The 16,217-nt window shown below is 44.6% G+C and overlaps 1 protein-coding gene across 4 annotated transcripts in view; it reads left to right on the top strand.

The window, feature by feature from the left end:
• LOC112406291 (uncharacterized) overlaps nucleotides 1-16,217 on the top strand; it is a 151,399-nt gene that overhangs the window by 104,448 nt on the left and 30,734 nt on the right. The gene's annotated exons all lie outside the window — the stretch shown is intronic.

Below are 16,217 nucleotides of genomic sequence, written 5' to 3'. Positions count from 1 at the left end.
AATATGTTGCCTTTGTTAAAAAAAAAAAAAAAAAAAAAAGACTTGAGTTCATCTCCAGGAAAGGACAAACACACGGGAGAATCAAAGGGCTCTTTCAGATTTGTAAACCTAATATCAAAGAATTTAGAAGTCTCACCCAGCCTCACAGGTGTCCTTTGCTTTGATCACTAATTAAAATGTGACTTCTATCCGCAGTGTCACTGTTGGAGGACTTGACAAAACAAAGTGCGTCAGGTACCTGACAATTTCTTATAATGCCCTGAAAGACAGGTGTTCATTCCTACAGAAGCTTTGAAGCTAAAAATAAAATAAGACAAAATTTAAATTAAAGGATATTCCCGAGCACATAGTAATCATCTTAAGACACACACTTCAGGGTCTCTTTGGCTCCCAGATGATGGTGGAGGTGGTGGGTAGGGGGGTGGCTGGTGGAAACAACAGGCAAACCCTGGCTGGAAAGGAATGCAGAAAATGGGGTAAAGTAAAGCCTTGTAAGTCATTTGAGATCAATTGTCAGAGAATGTGTCTCAACTGTGTCATTATCAGATTAATATTTGAGTTCCAATTTAAGCTGGAATTATTTGGATAACAAAAATCAAAAGGAAAGTTTTTACAAACAGTTTTGCCTCGGAGCAAAAGAAACGAATCAGGGATCGGATTTTTGTGATTTTTCACCACACCTCCCAAATTCCTGCAAGCTTCAAGAATCACGGACGTCCTTACCTTCACAGCTCTGCTTTGTTTATCTTCAGCTAAGACTGGAAAAAAACCAAATTCCTTCTAATTTCATATGAGTTTCCAGTGGACTATAAACTTTTGGCAAAATAATCTGCAGAGTATTTCTAATCATTGTAAAAGCACGATTTATCTGCTAGGTCATTCCTAATTGAAGATGAAGAGCTGCCTCCTTGGTGATAAAAGCAAACTTTTAACTGATTGCTTCTTTTTATTTCCACATCAGCATTTCTCGGAGCCGGGGAGCTCTACGTGTGAGCTTGTTAATAAAGTGTCTAATGGCCAACTGAGTAGAATAATTGGCAGCAATTAGCAAATGAAAACATTCAGCGAATCTCTCGATCCATCCATGTTGCTGCAAATGGCATTATTTCATTCTTTTTTATGGCTGAGTAATGTTCCACTGTGTGTGTGTGTGTGTGTGTGTGTGTGTGTGTGTGTGTGTATACACCTCCGGCATCTTCTTTATCCATTCGTCTGTCGGTGGACATTTAGGTCGTTTCTTCAATAAAATAAATTTTAAAAAATTCAGTGAAAGACTAGAAAACTGGAGACAGGGTTAAAAGAAAATTTGGGATGCATTTATTATGCTTAGTGGTCATGTGGACTCAGTGGGGGTGGCAGGGGCAGGGGCAGGGGCAGCATGTCTTTAGTTAAGAGAGAATTCCCGCTGGCTTTGTCTGTGTGGCTCTTCCCGGTGCCCAGAGATGTGGTGAGCCTGTTCCTGGGGGTGCTGGCTGGACAGGAAAGGTGTGTAGTTGCTCATCTAACTCCCGGTGTGCAGGTGTTCAGGGTTTTTTCCTAATATCCTTTTCTCTGGGAAATACTGAGTGCAGGGGAGCAAGGGACCTGTGGCTGACTTCTTCAGAGAAGCCCAGAACACCTGGGAGAGTTTCAGGTGACAGAGCTTTGACTTATGTGTGGTCACAGCTCTATTCTTTGCAAGGTACTGTTGACCTTTCTTAATAAAGCCAACCATTCTGAATGTCAGTATCGATTACGGTGGTGGTGCTATCCTTGATATTATTGGTGGAGTGCTTTCTATGTGTCTGGCACTATACTATGAATTTTTACCTCACTTTGGTCTCCCAGAAATCCTTTGAAATAGGTATTTTATGTTTACTTATTACTAAGAAGATTTAGCATCAGCCTTTGAATAAGTCACAGAACTAGGGAGCAGCTGGTACAAGGTCACATTTCTGTGTCTCCAACCTGGTTTATGGGAGGGCACACAACTCAGCAAGTACGTGTGCGTTGCTCTTTTGATATTTTTAAGGGATATAAGCTGCTTGACGCATGGCAAGCCTTCAATACTATTTTTGTGTGTGTGAATACATGAAGTTTCAGGGATTTCTACCATACTTTTGTAGCAAGGTTCATAGACCTGTCCTGGCCATCCTGTGGTGGGCAGGGTGTTCTCTAGAATTGACTGTGAAACTCTCTGTCCCTCTGACATCGAGGCCCATGGAGAGGAAGTTGAGGGGGGAGGGGGTAGACATTCACTTTCTTTCTTCAGCTTATTTTGACATTTTATTTGAAATACTGAGTTGACTTCACTAAGCAGATACACGTGGGCTGGTATCCTGGGATGAGAAAGACAGTGTTACCATTGAGGACAGGCCGTTGGTCATACTGCCAGGAAGCCAATGTTCAGGTTCACTTTTGCTCACCCCTAACCCTGCTGTCGTTCCAACGTGACCATCGAAGCTGTACCAGCGTGGGGTTCAGGGATGTCCAGGAAGGCAGTGCTGTAAAAGCAGTGGGAAGAGGATCTCTGGTAAACATGGCAGCTGACTCCGCCGATGGGTCCAACTTCAGAAAAATTCAATCCAAGGTTGTCGGCTTAAGATTCCAGCTTCCGGCAGCAGAGCCACGTCTGCAAAGTTTAGGTGAAGTCTTGATGGAGCACTGTGAGTTATGGAGATGGACCTCGCAGGACGGGATCTTCTTATGCAATTCATCTGTCCAATTCAGTGTTTTCAATCCAACAGGAAGGAACCCGTTCCTTCCCCTGTGCACAGCCGCGGGACCAGACGAGTCCGCGGTCAGTGTGATTTGTGCCCCAGTGTCCTCTCTTTTCTTCTCTTCTTTTCCTTTTCTCTACCTTCTTGCTTTGTTCTTGCAGAAAAGGCAGCTCAGCCTGATGGGAACTTCCACCCCGCAGATTCTGTGTCTCTGCCGCCATGCCCCTCAGACCCGAGATCCCTCGCAGCAGGATGTATTGCTGTTCCCACAAACGCCAGGAAGTCGGGATTTGTTTGGCTGCAGAGGTGGCAGTGACAGCACATAATGAATTTGAAAATGTTTGAATGACCTTTTTCCCTTCAGCTTGGTAAGCTCCAGGCAGGGATGTAGTGCAAGCACGTGGAAGGGTTTTACGTCATTGCTGCCAGAGCTGTCATTGGTTATAGGGAGAGTAACATTCAGACTCTTAGCTGTGTCACCGTTGTCTCCAGGCGTTGTGACATTTCTACCTGTGCGCAGAAACCGTTGGCTTACTTGCCTTCCTTGTAGATGGGCCACCACGTATACTTAACAAGTTAAAAGCTGGTGGAGTTTCTATCTAGGCAAAGTATGAGCATTTATCCAAGGTGAACTCAGGTTGCCATTAATTTGCTGATTTACCGGGTGATTCAATGCAAAAAGAAAAAAAAAAAGGATAGAAACAATTGCAAACAGCTTGGGAAAATGTCCTCTATACTTTCCAGAATATCTTGATTTTTATTATCTTTAACATCTGTACATTTTAATATAGATCATCTGCTTTAACAAACAGTTTAGATTAAGTACATTTTTTAAAAACTCTCACTCATAAGTACTGACTAAGTAAATTTCACTCATTGTGGTAACAGTGAGAAAGCAACCTGGTTATCTTCAAGTTGCCAGCATTTCATTCGTTTAAAAACACAAATATCTGGGGGAAGCTTCCCCTCTTCACTCCTCCCCACTCACCCAGCCTCCCTCCTGATTGGTGTGTTTTCACTCCAGAGAAAGAAATCTAAGACATAATGCCTGCTTTCAGATTTTGAAAGATACTACTCTCCACAGATTATTTTTTCACCTTTCTATCCATATGTCTTTGCTTTAATGGTTTCTACTAGTTCAAATGCCTCTGGATTGATCCTCAAATCCATTTCATTTTAGGGATAAAAATATACAACGATGCACTTATTTTTTGGAGCCTCCCCAAATTCAAATTAGATTTTTTTTAAAGTTTGGATTTACTTTAAGAAAAAAAGAAACCCTTCCATTGTGATCATCGAAAATATACCAAACCCATACCAATGGCTGATCGAACTTTTCATGTCACAACTGATTTGGTTTTGGTAGGTGGTCTTAAAGAAAAAAGGAAAGTAGGGCTACAGTGTATTTGCTCTTTGAGGAATCATTTTATATCGTGGGCATTTTGTTTAAAAACACAAGAAGTTTTTAAAGGACAAAACATAGCTCCAGGAACTTGATTGTCTCCATGTCATGTTATAAATTAGAAATATATGCCCCGGTTACTCATTCATTTATTCAATAAATATTTTTGAAATACTATGTGTTGGAGACACATAGTCTGGGAAATGCTGACATGACAGGACACGGTCTCCACTCAGGGTTAGAAGGAAGCTGAGCTCTGGTGGTCAACCAGTCTGTACCTACTGGGCCAGGCTGGGCCCTGCTCCAGAGTTCTCAGAGCAGAGGAGTCGTCACTGAACCCACCTCCAGGGCTGCTGGGCACCGGGCAGGGCAAGGACGCGGCCCACAGGCTCGGTTGCAGGGAGCCCTGCCTTGTCCAGGGCTCAGAGGAGAGCTCATCAAAGAAGAATTGTTCGGGCTGATTTCGGAAGTGAGAGTCACAGTCGGAGGGGAGAGCTTGTGCAAGGCGGTGAGGGGTTGTGAACCCAGGAAACACGAGAAGCCTGGTCTGCCCGGCCAAGTGAAGGGATGGAGAGCTGGAGGACCCTGGGGCCAGTGGAGAGCACCACCCCCCGGAACCCCCTGCAGCCTGAAGGCTCCCCAGGGCACTTGGTCTGCAAAGCAGCCTCACCATCAGCTGCCCCGGCGAGCACCTCCGGGGCGGACACACCCTCAGACCCAAATGGAAGGCTCAGTACGTCTCCCTCCAAACCCGTGGCTGCCGGGGACTTGGTGTCAGACCTCAGTGCCTTTACATTAGCTCTGCACCCAAGTTCCCAAGTCACATCAGTGCTCAGCCGACACCAGACCCCAACTTCTGACTCAGGGTCCCGGTGTTTTCAGACTTTTTAAGGTGGTCTACATTTCAGTCATATTTTGTCCCCTTTGGTTCTTTCAGCAGACCAGGCGTCTGCTGGCTTAGGCTTTTATGGTCAGGATTGGAAGGAGTCCAGGAAAGATGAACATCTCCTTTCAGGAGGTAGAAAAATGATAAGCCAAAGTGGACATCGGTGTGTAAGAGGGAGCTTGTGAAAAAAATTAAAACGCAACTCAGAGGGGTAGGGTCGTTTCGGAAAGGTTTTGCACAGTTGAGCAACAGGGCCCATAGCAGAGCTGAGTTCAGTAGCTATTTGTATTGGGACAGTTGTTTGAAATGAAGGTTTGGGTTTAGGTACAGAGAAGATAGCAATTTGGGGAAGAATTAATGTGACAAGATTTTTCAGATGAAAACAGCACACCCAGATCTCAGCATCATCTGCGCGTATCATCTTGTTTTACTGTCCTCCCATCCCGAAAAGACAAAAAAAAAAAAAAAAAAAAAAAAAAAAAAACACATTCTCTGGCTCTTCGGGATAACATGCCAGGTATAATTAATATGTCTGTTGCGGGCTTCCCTGGTGGCGCAGTAGTTGGGAGTCCGCCTGCCGATGCAGGGCACATGGGTTCGTGCCCCGGTCCGGGAAGATCCCACATGCCGCGGAGCGGCTGGGCCCGTGAGCCATGGCCGCTGAGCTTGCGCGTCCGGAGCCTGTGCTCCACAACGGGAGAGGCCACAGCAGTGAGAGGCCCGCGTACCGCAAAAAAAAAAAAAAAAAAAAAAAAAAAAATATGTCTGTTGGATTTCCTGTGTGGTGGCACCATGTAACAGTTTAGAAAAATGTTTCCTTCCACACTTGCATATCATCAGTCATTGGATCCAGGGCTCTTGCACGTCATCAGCCTTTGGTCCATGGGCTTGTTTTCTCAGTTTTAGTAACACTGTTTGAAGCCTTGCTAAGTATATTTGGCATGAAATGGTCCACAGGTGTCTCTCTTGATTTTTCGAATCCACACACACTAGTGAGATTTGCAATGTTTAAATGCTTACGACACGTAATGCTCTGTTTCCCCAAACAGGAACACTCTGGAGTAGACAGATGCTCACATTCTTATTTATTTATTTACTTGTTTATTATTGAGTATAGTTGATTTACAATATCGTGTTAGTTGTAGGTATACAGCACAGTGATTCAGTTATGGATATATATGAATATTCTTTTTCAGATTCTTTTCCCTTATAGGTCATTACAAAATGTCGAGTATAGTTCCTCACATTCTCTTTTAAACTTCGCGTTTTCATGGAAATTTTCCTTGATGCAAACCAAAGTATCCTTCATACCTCAGCTGGGATTTGGCAGTGTGTTTATTCGGCTTACCTTCGCTTTGTATAGACTGGTTAGAAGTCACTGATTCGCCGGGCTACAGCACAGTGTGGTTATATCACAAATGGGAAGAGGTGTGATGACAGACCACTCAATGGGGCGAAGGTACAGTTTACCTGGACACATGTAACAAGTCACCTGGAGGCAAATGGAAGGAGGGCGCTCTTAGGATCAGACCCACTTGACTCCAGATCCTGACTGTGCTGTTTACGGTCACTGAACTGAGTCTCAGTTATTTAGCTATAAAATGGGTATCATACCTGCTCTAACGGTTGTGAGGATTGGCGATAATACACATAAATGACTTACCTGATTCCTGTCTGTTTAGCACGAAGCAGTTAATAAATGGCGGTTATTGTTATACTTAATAATAAACAATAGACGTCATGCATACCCAAGTATTTTCATCATCAGAGCTGTGCCCTTCAGAGAGTGGATTCGTATGAGCATGGTAGCAAAGTATTGCCCTGAAGCGCAGACTGGACTTCAAATTAAATGCTCATTGGAGTTGGAGAGCTACTGAAATGAAACGATTTTGCTACAGCAAAATCTGGGACCAATAGATGAAACTTGCAGGAGGATACGCTTGAGCTGGACTCATAGATGGGCTTTCCGATGAGCAGATGCATTGTGGGAGGAGTGGGGCTGCCTCGTGAGACCCTGCGCCCCTGGCCTGGATGTGTCCAAGCAGAGGCTAATGGCCGCTGGTCAGTGCTGATGCCAAGGAGATTTCCCCCTGGGTGGGAATGTGGATGGATACTCTTCGCATGGCTTTTCTGACTCTAAGATTCCAGGAGTCCATGGCAGGATCCATGGGTGGTAGTTTGGCATGGAAGGGCAGGAAGAACTTTGAAGCCAGTGTCAGGAAAAATTTCTCAAGAGAACATGTTTTCTCTTCCCAAACACCCAGTTGTGGTGAATATGGAAGAGGGAAAGTAGTAGCTGAGGCTCATTTATTTTGCAGTTTAGATTCACATTCTGTAGAATTGATAAGGTTCAGGAAGGTCGTCATATCTGACCTTTCCCCCAATCGCAGAATTTGCTAACGCCATTGTGAAAGGGGGTCACAGAGGCTGTTTGATCCCTTCCAGGGCCAGGAAGCTTACTTCTCACTTAGCAAGGCTGGCCACGAGGTTGATGGGCAGTTCTAACTTTCTGCAACTTCTTTAACATATATGGGTGAAAATACATGAACATCCCTATTTCTGAGGGATAAATCAGGTTTCTGGGCCAAAGGTCCATCCTGAGACGTTGGCACACTCACCAAGTTAATGGCCTCTTGGGAGACAGTGGCTGGTGTTCCCTAGGGGCACACAACAATGGGCCATGTCATAGGATGGGATGAGAGACTCTTTGTGTAACTGGAACTTCCCCGGTTACCACACCCTTTTCATGACCTTCACGTGGCCTCACTGCACTGTTAACTCCTTTCGTGTTTTGGTAGAACCGAGTTTGTGTAAAGTCTTGCCACACAAGAACTACATCTTCTACATGAAGAATTGTAAATGTAATTGGGTTAGATGTAATCCTCTTTGTTTCGAATCCATCACACTGTTTATTATGGGTTCTCATTCCTGTCTCCTAGCCCAGGGGTTACCAGATTACAACCTGTGGACCAAATCTAGGCAGTGGCCTCTTTTTGCAAACACTTTTTTTGGGGGGGGAACAGAGCCACACCCCTATTTTTACATGTCTATGGCTGCTTCTGCCCTACCATGGCAGAGTTGACTAGTCAGGACAGAGACTGTGTGACCCCCAAAGGCTAAAATATTTACTCTGTGGTCTCTTATAGAACAAGTTTGCTAGCCACTGATCCAGCTTATTAGTTCTCTTCCCCCAAATTGTGTGTTATCTGAAAGTTAGACGAACACTTCTAGCCTTCTGATTATGTTGTTTATAAAAATATTAGGTGTAACAGGGCCAAGTGATATCCAACATAAGATTTATTAATCAAAGCATTCTCCGATAATCAAAGTGATGCAACCATCACTGTACTTGCGTTGTGGCGAGAACCGCTGACGCTCACTATTATTCATGTTTTCTATGCTTTCCTTGACTTCTTCTATCTACTGCCGGACCTCGTTTCCCAACCTCCTTTGCAGACAGGTGTGGCCCTGAGACTATAGAATGAGAGTGGCAGTGATGGGAGCCACTTCCAGGCATGTTGCACAAAAGCCTCTCCTGCTCAATCCTTTCTAGTTCTCCTTATCTCTGGAGACCCAGGGGAGGCACAGCTACAAGAGGGAGAGAGGTTTGAGCCAGGATTGCTGGCATCCCTCAGAGTCCCTCTACTGATCCACACTGGACTGTCATATATGGGAGAAATAAACCTGTGTTATATCCAGCCGTTGCAAGTCAAGGGTTGTTTGTTATAGCACATGGACTACCCTGAGTAGGACCATAACCAATCCCGTTCTTATCCCTCTTGTATACAAAGATATCATATGAAACTTGTCAGATGTCTTTTTCAAACTTAGATAAAGATGTGCGTAATATTCCTTTAATCCTAGGTGAACATTCATAAAAGTAAATACCATTTTATAATTTTATACGTTTTTATTATTTCATTATAAATTATTCAGTTTATTTAAACTAAAAAAAAAAAACAGTTCACCCATTTGTCCCATCATTAAATACCCACGAGTTAATACCATTTATAATAACTTTTCCTGGGTCGGCTATTATATGCTCCCAGTAGACGCTGGTTTTTCTAGGTTTTCACCAATTATTTGTCAAGTCCTTCACTCCTTAGTTTTTTCAATGATCAAGAGGATTGATGACATACTTATCGTTCCCATTTTTGCTTTGGATATCTATGTTTTCTGAAACCTTTCTGGTGTCTATTTGTGTTTCTCAGCGACCTCATTTCAACCGTAGCCCTTGAATCTTTAGGGAAATGGCTGTCCAAGTCTGAAGAGTTGACTAAACCTAAGTGGCCTCTTACTAGTTCCTCACATGTTCTTTAACCTTTCTCTCTCTTCTAATGGTTTTAAATGCAGCAGACCTAGCTTCACCCCGTGGACACCAGCAAGTTCATGCAACCCGACACATCTTCATCTCGGGCGTCCCCATGTTTCTGTTCAGGACCTTAGTAGGGAGAAATGGAAACCTCTCTGTTTCCCCCTTGTTTCTTTCTCCCCTCTAGCTTTCAATATTGTTTTTCATCATATGAAATTCCAAAGTTTTGACTAGTGAGTGAATGAATAAATATGTATCGTTTCCTCAATATTTGTACCATTTTTATTCCTGCAGGAAGTTACAAAGGATAAAAAAAAAACCCTCAATAAACATGTATAAAATGGCTTTGAGATGATTTCTCAAAAGTTGTCGAAAGCTTCCCTAGAGTTGGCTTTGCTAAGCAACAGGGTGTGAATTCAAATGTAGGCAGGGGGGCTTCCCTGGTGGAGCAGTGGTTGAGAATCCACCTGCCGATGCAGGGGACACGGGTTCGAGCCCTGGTCTGGGAAGATCCCACATGCCGCGGAGCAGCTAGGCCCATGAGCCACAACTACTGAGCCTGCGCGTCTGGAGCCTGTGCTCTGCAACAAGAGAGGCCGCGACAGTGAGAGGCCCACCCACCGCGATGAAGAGTGGCCCCTGCTTGCCGCAACTGGAGAAAGCCCTGGCACAGAAACGAAGACCCAACACAGCCAAAAAAGATTAATTAATTAAAAATGAATACCTGCTTATAAAAAATAATAATAAATATAGTTTTTAAAATGTAGGCAGGAACAACACTTCCCTGATTTTTAAAAAATGCTTTGAGATGTTATCCGATACTCACCGGCACTTCAGAAAACTCTCACGGAGGAAGCCTGCTTCGATGCAGTGGCTTCAGCCCTCTCTGTGCTTGCTGGAACATCTGGTTGGATGTGACCGTGAGGAGCCTCCTGTGTACCCAATACTCCGTTTGAAGGAAGACCTTGCAATGTCTTCTGTTTGCCACTGGCATGTAAGTTAGAGCCGACGAGATGCCAGCTTTGATCTTCAAAAGGGTGGAACTTATGGGAGAAATTAACTTACCTTGAGTTCATGTGTTTCGTGAGATGGCACCAGCAGGGAGTGGGGTGGGACAGGTCAGTTCTAGGTCACCTCACTTCTGAAGATACATGCCCCGAGTACATGTGATGAGGTGGGGACTTGAGTGACCCTGAACCTTCTAGAGAGGCAGCCCGTGTTGGGCAAGAAACACGGGACCCAGGATCCCCCCGGGCTGAACCTGCTTCCTATTCCACATGAAGTGCCCAGAATCCCTACTTGCCTTCCGGGGATGTTACAAGGATCAGATGAGATAACAGCTTAGAGATCTTTGAATTTTCAACAAGTGGAGTCACTTCTTTCCTTTAGGGAGGGAATTAAATAAGTTGAGTGGAAGGTTTTCATCTTCCTAGAACCATTGGAAATGGAGGCTTGAGGCTCGACCACCCTCTTCTGTCGTGGAGAATCACACCCTGATGGATCGAGTAGGTAATTGCCGGTCGGCTTGATCATGCCAATCCATGTGGATTACTCATTAATCAAGCCATACAATTTGAATTCCCATTAACGTTAACAGGATCAATTTTATAAGTTTTCCTAACGTCTAAACATGTCAGAGTGCTTAGGTGATTGGAAATCACGTTGGCAGGTCATGTTTCCCTCTTTCCCTCTAGATACTTAAAAGATCATCTTCCATCTGCTGACACATCTGGTCGTCACTATGAACCTTGAGGGTGCTTACCCATCAGGGCAGACATCTCAGCGGGAAAAAGGTCGTAGGTTCCGTTTTCATACGTGATGGTGATTTTCTCTTCTCTGTGAGTGAATTCAGCCACTCCTTCAGCAAATAGGCATTGACCACTATTACGTGCTGTGCGGGGTCCTTTCCCTCCTTTGGCTTAGAGACTAGAGGTAGTGACAGACATTCCTCAAGAAAATACTAGCTGTAAAGGGAAAACATACGGCCCAGGAAATAACCATCAACTGTACTTAAAGAATAAAGTCTTCAATATCAGTATCATTTTCACATGTAAACATCCACATATTATTATTTTTACATTTATTATTATTCATGAGATGGCTTTGTTTCTATCTTCTCATAGCCCTGAGAGTATTACTGTAAAGAGGAAGATTTTTGTGCTGTTCAGGGAAAGCAGCTAATCAGACACCATTGAGCTCATTGTAATGGTTGCTCATCGTTTCTCTTATTAAAAAAAAAAAACCTGCTGTAGCTCGGTGCTATTTTATTTTTGTCCTCTTCAGCCATGGTTGGCTGTGTTGAAACAATGCCAGACTGAACATTGATACCAGGTGCCCGTCCTCATAGAATCCAATATCACACCTGCAGGTAGAGTATAAGATTACATCATGTGTCGTCCTGAGCCCCACAAATGACTCTATACTTCATCTCAAATAACATTATAATTTACACTTGGAGACCTCAGACTACGTAGCCTTGGCCAAATGAAAGTTTTTGCAGCCAAACACATCAAACTCAATATATTTTACTGTGCCGATGGGATTGTTGTCAATCTATCGATGGCATTTCAAATCAAAAGTACCTGTCCCAGAAAGGTAGGCTCATAAACATTTGGCTGTTAATAAAGAAGATGCCACAGAGCTTTGTGCTGGGAACCAAAGAAAAATGAAAGGACCCCAGTGTACTCTGTGGATTTAATAAGAGTTCACCGAGGAAAGGAAGAACAATGAGAGCTATTGTTTCCCCCCAAATGTCTTAGTGATGAAGGTATGAACTTAAAGTTGGAGAAGCACTGCAGGCAGAAATGGAAACCCTCCCAATTCAAACATTTTCCCAGCTCCAGCACACAACCTGCAGTAATCTTCGCTGAACCTTTGGAAATGTTGTGTAGCTGTTTCAACACCTACTCACCCCATACATTCTAGTTTTCCCCTTTGCACTTTGGTGCCTGACGGGCTCCTCTTGGAGAGCAGCCATCATCACCTGCTCACACGTTGATCCGCTGGCTGGAAAGCAGCTGCTCTGCCTTGTTCAGAAAACCATCACAAATGTTTATACGAATAGAGGAGGGGAGGAATGTCTACCCCTAGCAACTTTTTCAAAGGCTTGAGGGAGCTTTCCACCTGGCTATTGGGTTTCTATGACTTTTGGACTCATTCCATGGTTCTGTTATTTCCTGTGGAATTGCCCCAGCATTTTGAATCTTTCAGACAGGATGATTTTATGTTTAAAACTAGTAGCCAGTAATCTGTGGTCTGGGTATGATTGTAGAGGTGCCGGAGAGATCATTACCACCCCCCAACCCAAATAACTCCCTCTTAACTCTGCCCCGATTTTCTAGTATTTCCATGATACTTTGGGAGCCCTTCTTAGAGTTCTGGGAGTCCTGACGTTTCCTATGTGTTGACACATGTGTCCTAAGGATGCAGGGCATAGGAAGGAGGGGAGGATGTTTTTGGAGTGTCTACAATTTTGTCATGAGGATCCAGGACAATTGAGAGATTGTAGGAGAAGATCTGAAAACAGTTATAAGAGAAGTAAAGAATCACCAGAGAAACTTGCTTTACGTCATGGCTCTGTGTTCTGTGACCACAAGCTACTGGTTTTATCATACGGTGACGTGTAAATCAGATGGATCTGGAAGTAGAGAGAAGAGGATTTTCCACTTCCAAGTGAGGAATGGGTATTACTTGCTGTACAGACACATCTTCTCATCTGGTCCTATGGTCAATTTTTATTTGAACAATGATTTTCTGTGACATGATTTTTATGGATCCTTCACCAAGGAAGAATATGTACTAGGCAGCCTTTCTGTGGTAACAAATAGTCCCTAAGCCTCCACGGTCTCCAATAATGTTTATTTCTTCTCAGCATCTCATGCTGGTGAATACAGTTGGCTGTGGCTGCCGTAGCTCTCCTTGGGTCTGCTTGGCCCTGCATCGGATGTCTGATTCTTGGTCTTAGGCTGAAGGAACAGTATCCATTTGGGACAAGTCATGCTTGTAGAGAAGAAAAGTGCACAGAAGTTGGTGGGAAGCCTGCAGTACTTCTGCACACAATCATATCTGCTCCCTCATCATCTGTCCCGCAAAGCCACATGGCCAAGCCATACAGCGGCGTGGGGAGATATATTCTGTCTACACGGAGGCATCACCAGCCATAGAACAGCAGCAGGAAGGCCATCTTCTAGGGAAGGGAATGAACAGATGGGAACAATAACACAGCCATCCCAGCATGTCTGTTCTCATGTGGCTTCTTTTCTCAATTTCATAGAAATCCCAAGTAAACTGAGCTTTAGTGATTCAGAAGCATTGGTGCATATAAAGCCAAATACTCCCAGAGTTCTTGGCTATTTATCTATAGCTATTTCTAGTCTGCACACTGAGTGGTAATCAGTATTTTCCAGTGTGTCATTTGTCATTCAGACTTTGGTTTTCAACGCTGAGTGGGAGTTCAACTAAGACCTAAGCTGGACTGAAAAAAAAAAAAGTTTTCTCCTATATTTAAGGGTTTTTCGCTTGAGTTTAAATTTTACTTCATTATTAAATATACGATGATAAAATGTTCATATTTTCCTCCAAGTGGACTCACACAAACAGTTAAGGAATTAAATACCAACGTTATTCACAGGTAGTGACGGTAATTTACACGGAGCTTTTACCCCAGTGGCAGGTCTAGGGGTGTTCAGCCTCCCCTGGTAATCGGTACCCTAACACCCTAAGTGGTTAGGTCATTAACGAGTTCTTGGCACTTTACCTAAAGGCTTTGGGGTGTTAATCCTGGTTCGCTGGTCAGATTCCAACTAGGGTAATGGATTTCTGACTTCTTCAATTACTCCTGTAATTTTGGTCCACCAGGATGCTCTCTGCACTTTCTGTCCCATGTGGTTTCACTCAGCGACTTGCTGGTAGAGATCTGCCATCTTCCTCTGTAACTGAGATGAGAATAATTTAAAAGCACTTCGAAAAACTGAGCTGCAATGGTGCGCTCTGTCTTGAATCCGTCATGAGTCTAGATGAGGGCTGTCTCCCGACGGAGACCCCTAATAGAACCTCATGCACGTTAAATCCCTTCCTCCCTGGAATTTGCTTGGATGCTTTGTCCTTGGGTGAGCTCACCCCACAGAGGATCCCCAGCCAGAAGGTCCTACCTGGGTCCTCCTCTGAATGAGGGATGGACAAGTTCTCAGGAACCTCCCTGATGTCTTCTCCCCAGGCTGACTGGAGAGCTTTCACACAATCTCTCTTGGAAAGGTTGGAGATTATGTCGAAGCGATTTTGGATGGTCATCAAGAACTATTAATAAACATTTCTTTCTTAACGTTTAAGGGCGTCTTTTATTATTTATGCATTAAAATACATCTCACTCACATAGCCTATTTAGAAAAATGTGTATTTACGTGCACGTATTTTTAACATTATTTTTAACAGAACAAACTCAAATCCTATTTTTATTATTAATGAAGTGACGTACAAGAATTTAAGCAACTGATAGCCGAATGGATGCTTCATGACTGTGTATGTATTTGACCTCCTAGGAGTCACACTAGTTTCCAACGTTTTCACCAATAAAATCCTCATTAATTAGTTTTTGCCCTATCGATTCCAGGTTAGAACGATTTTTGCCTCCTGAACGGAATGTATTAGGTAATAATTCATTCACCCCCCTATTTTTCTGTTTTTATCAAAGATACATGTAGCTGATAATCAGTATTATTATTATTGATCACCTTGAGCTCACTCTTGGACCGTGAGCTCTCCATCCCAGGGGCTCTTTGGAACAGGAGGGAAGGTGCCTCGCGGATCGGCTTCTCTGGGTAGAGCAGCAGACACGGCTGCTTGACCCCTCTGTGACTGTAGTTTCAGAGCTTTGAGCTGGACACATGGCCTCCCAGGTAGAAGCTACACTTTCCGTCGCCCTTCCATCTCGGTCTGGCCATGGGCTCTGTGTTCCAGCAGATGGACCCCGAGCAGGAGGGATGTGGGCAGATCCCAAGTCGAAGGAGCGTGGCTTCTCCTCGTTTCTTTGCTCTTCCCGGGGTGGGATGCCGGTGGGGAGCCACCCTCGTGGACCAGGGCACACTGAGAATGTACAGGGGGACACGATAGAGACAGTCTGGGTCCCTGGGCTCCTCGTGTAACAACCCAGTGAAGAGATGCGGATACAGACGTGAGCTGAGGCAGGAGTGATGACGCTGAGATCCCAGGTCCTCCCTGTGTTTTACTGCCAGCCTTGGTGCTGTCGGCCTGGGCTCCCGCCGTCCTGTGTGACCCATTCTCTTCGGGGCGTCACTGTCACTGTCACAGCAGCCCAGCCTGTACCTCACGCATGAGTGGGCTCAGATACTCCTGAGTGTAATCACTAGGCATTTGCAACCCATGTGTGTTTCTGCATGAAAGGTGGTCAACTGCCTTTAGTGGCAGAAGGAAAGAGCCTCTCTGTATGTGGTGTAAAACTCATAATGTCAGCCCTTTTCTCCCACGGTTTGTCTTCCCTCCGGAAGGTGGGTACCGTGACTCTGGTCCCTCCTGGGGTTTTGGTCCAAGCATCTATATGTGCTTCGTCTCCTCCTTGTAACACCTGACAGACTTTGCTGAACTTCCCGAATAAGGGGAAGAATAATCTCTACAGTGGATAGCGTACAACTCGCCTCCAGATGTGGTTCTGCTCCCGCCCTCAGGCATCCACCCCTCTCCCAGGTCCCCCGCAGGCAGAGCTCCAAGCCCGTTTATAGGTTTGTTTATAGAGTCCAACGCATCCCTTCCCGCCCCAAGGAGCACCTCAGGTCACATGGAGGCTGGGGGGACCCGGGGGCGGGGCTTTGAGATTGTCCTCCTGTCTAAAGCTGCCCCTGAAGAGTCTATCTGTGCTCTCAATGTCTTCTTTTTCCAGGAGGATGGGCACTTAAGGGGCTGACC

The sequence above is a fragment of the Neophocaena asiaeorientalis genome, unplaced genomic scaffold (assembly GCF_003031525.2).
Source record: "Neophocaena asiaeorientalis asiaeorientalis breed wild unplaced genomic scaffold, Neophocaena_asiaeorientalis_V1.1 scaffold443, whole genome shotgun sequence".
Taxonomy (NCBI): Eukaryota; Metazoa; Chordata; class Mammalia; order Artiodactyla; family Phocoenidae; genus Neophocaena; species Neophocaena asiaeorientalis.
Note: the sequence above shows the minus strand (reverse complement) of the source record. Positions and strands in the feature narration are given on the sequence as shown.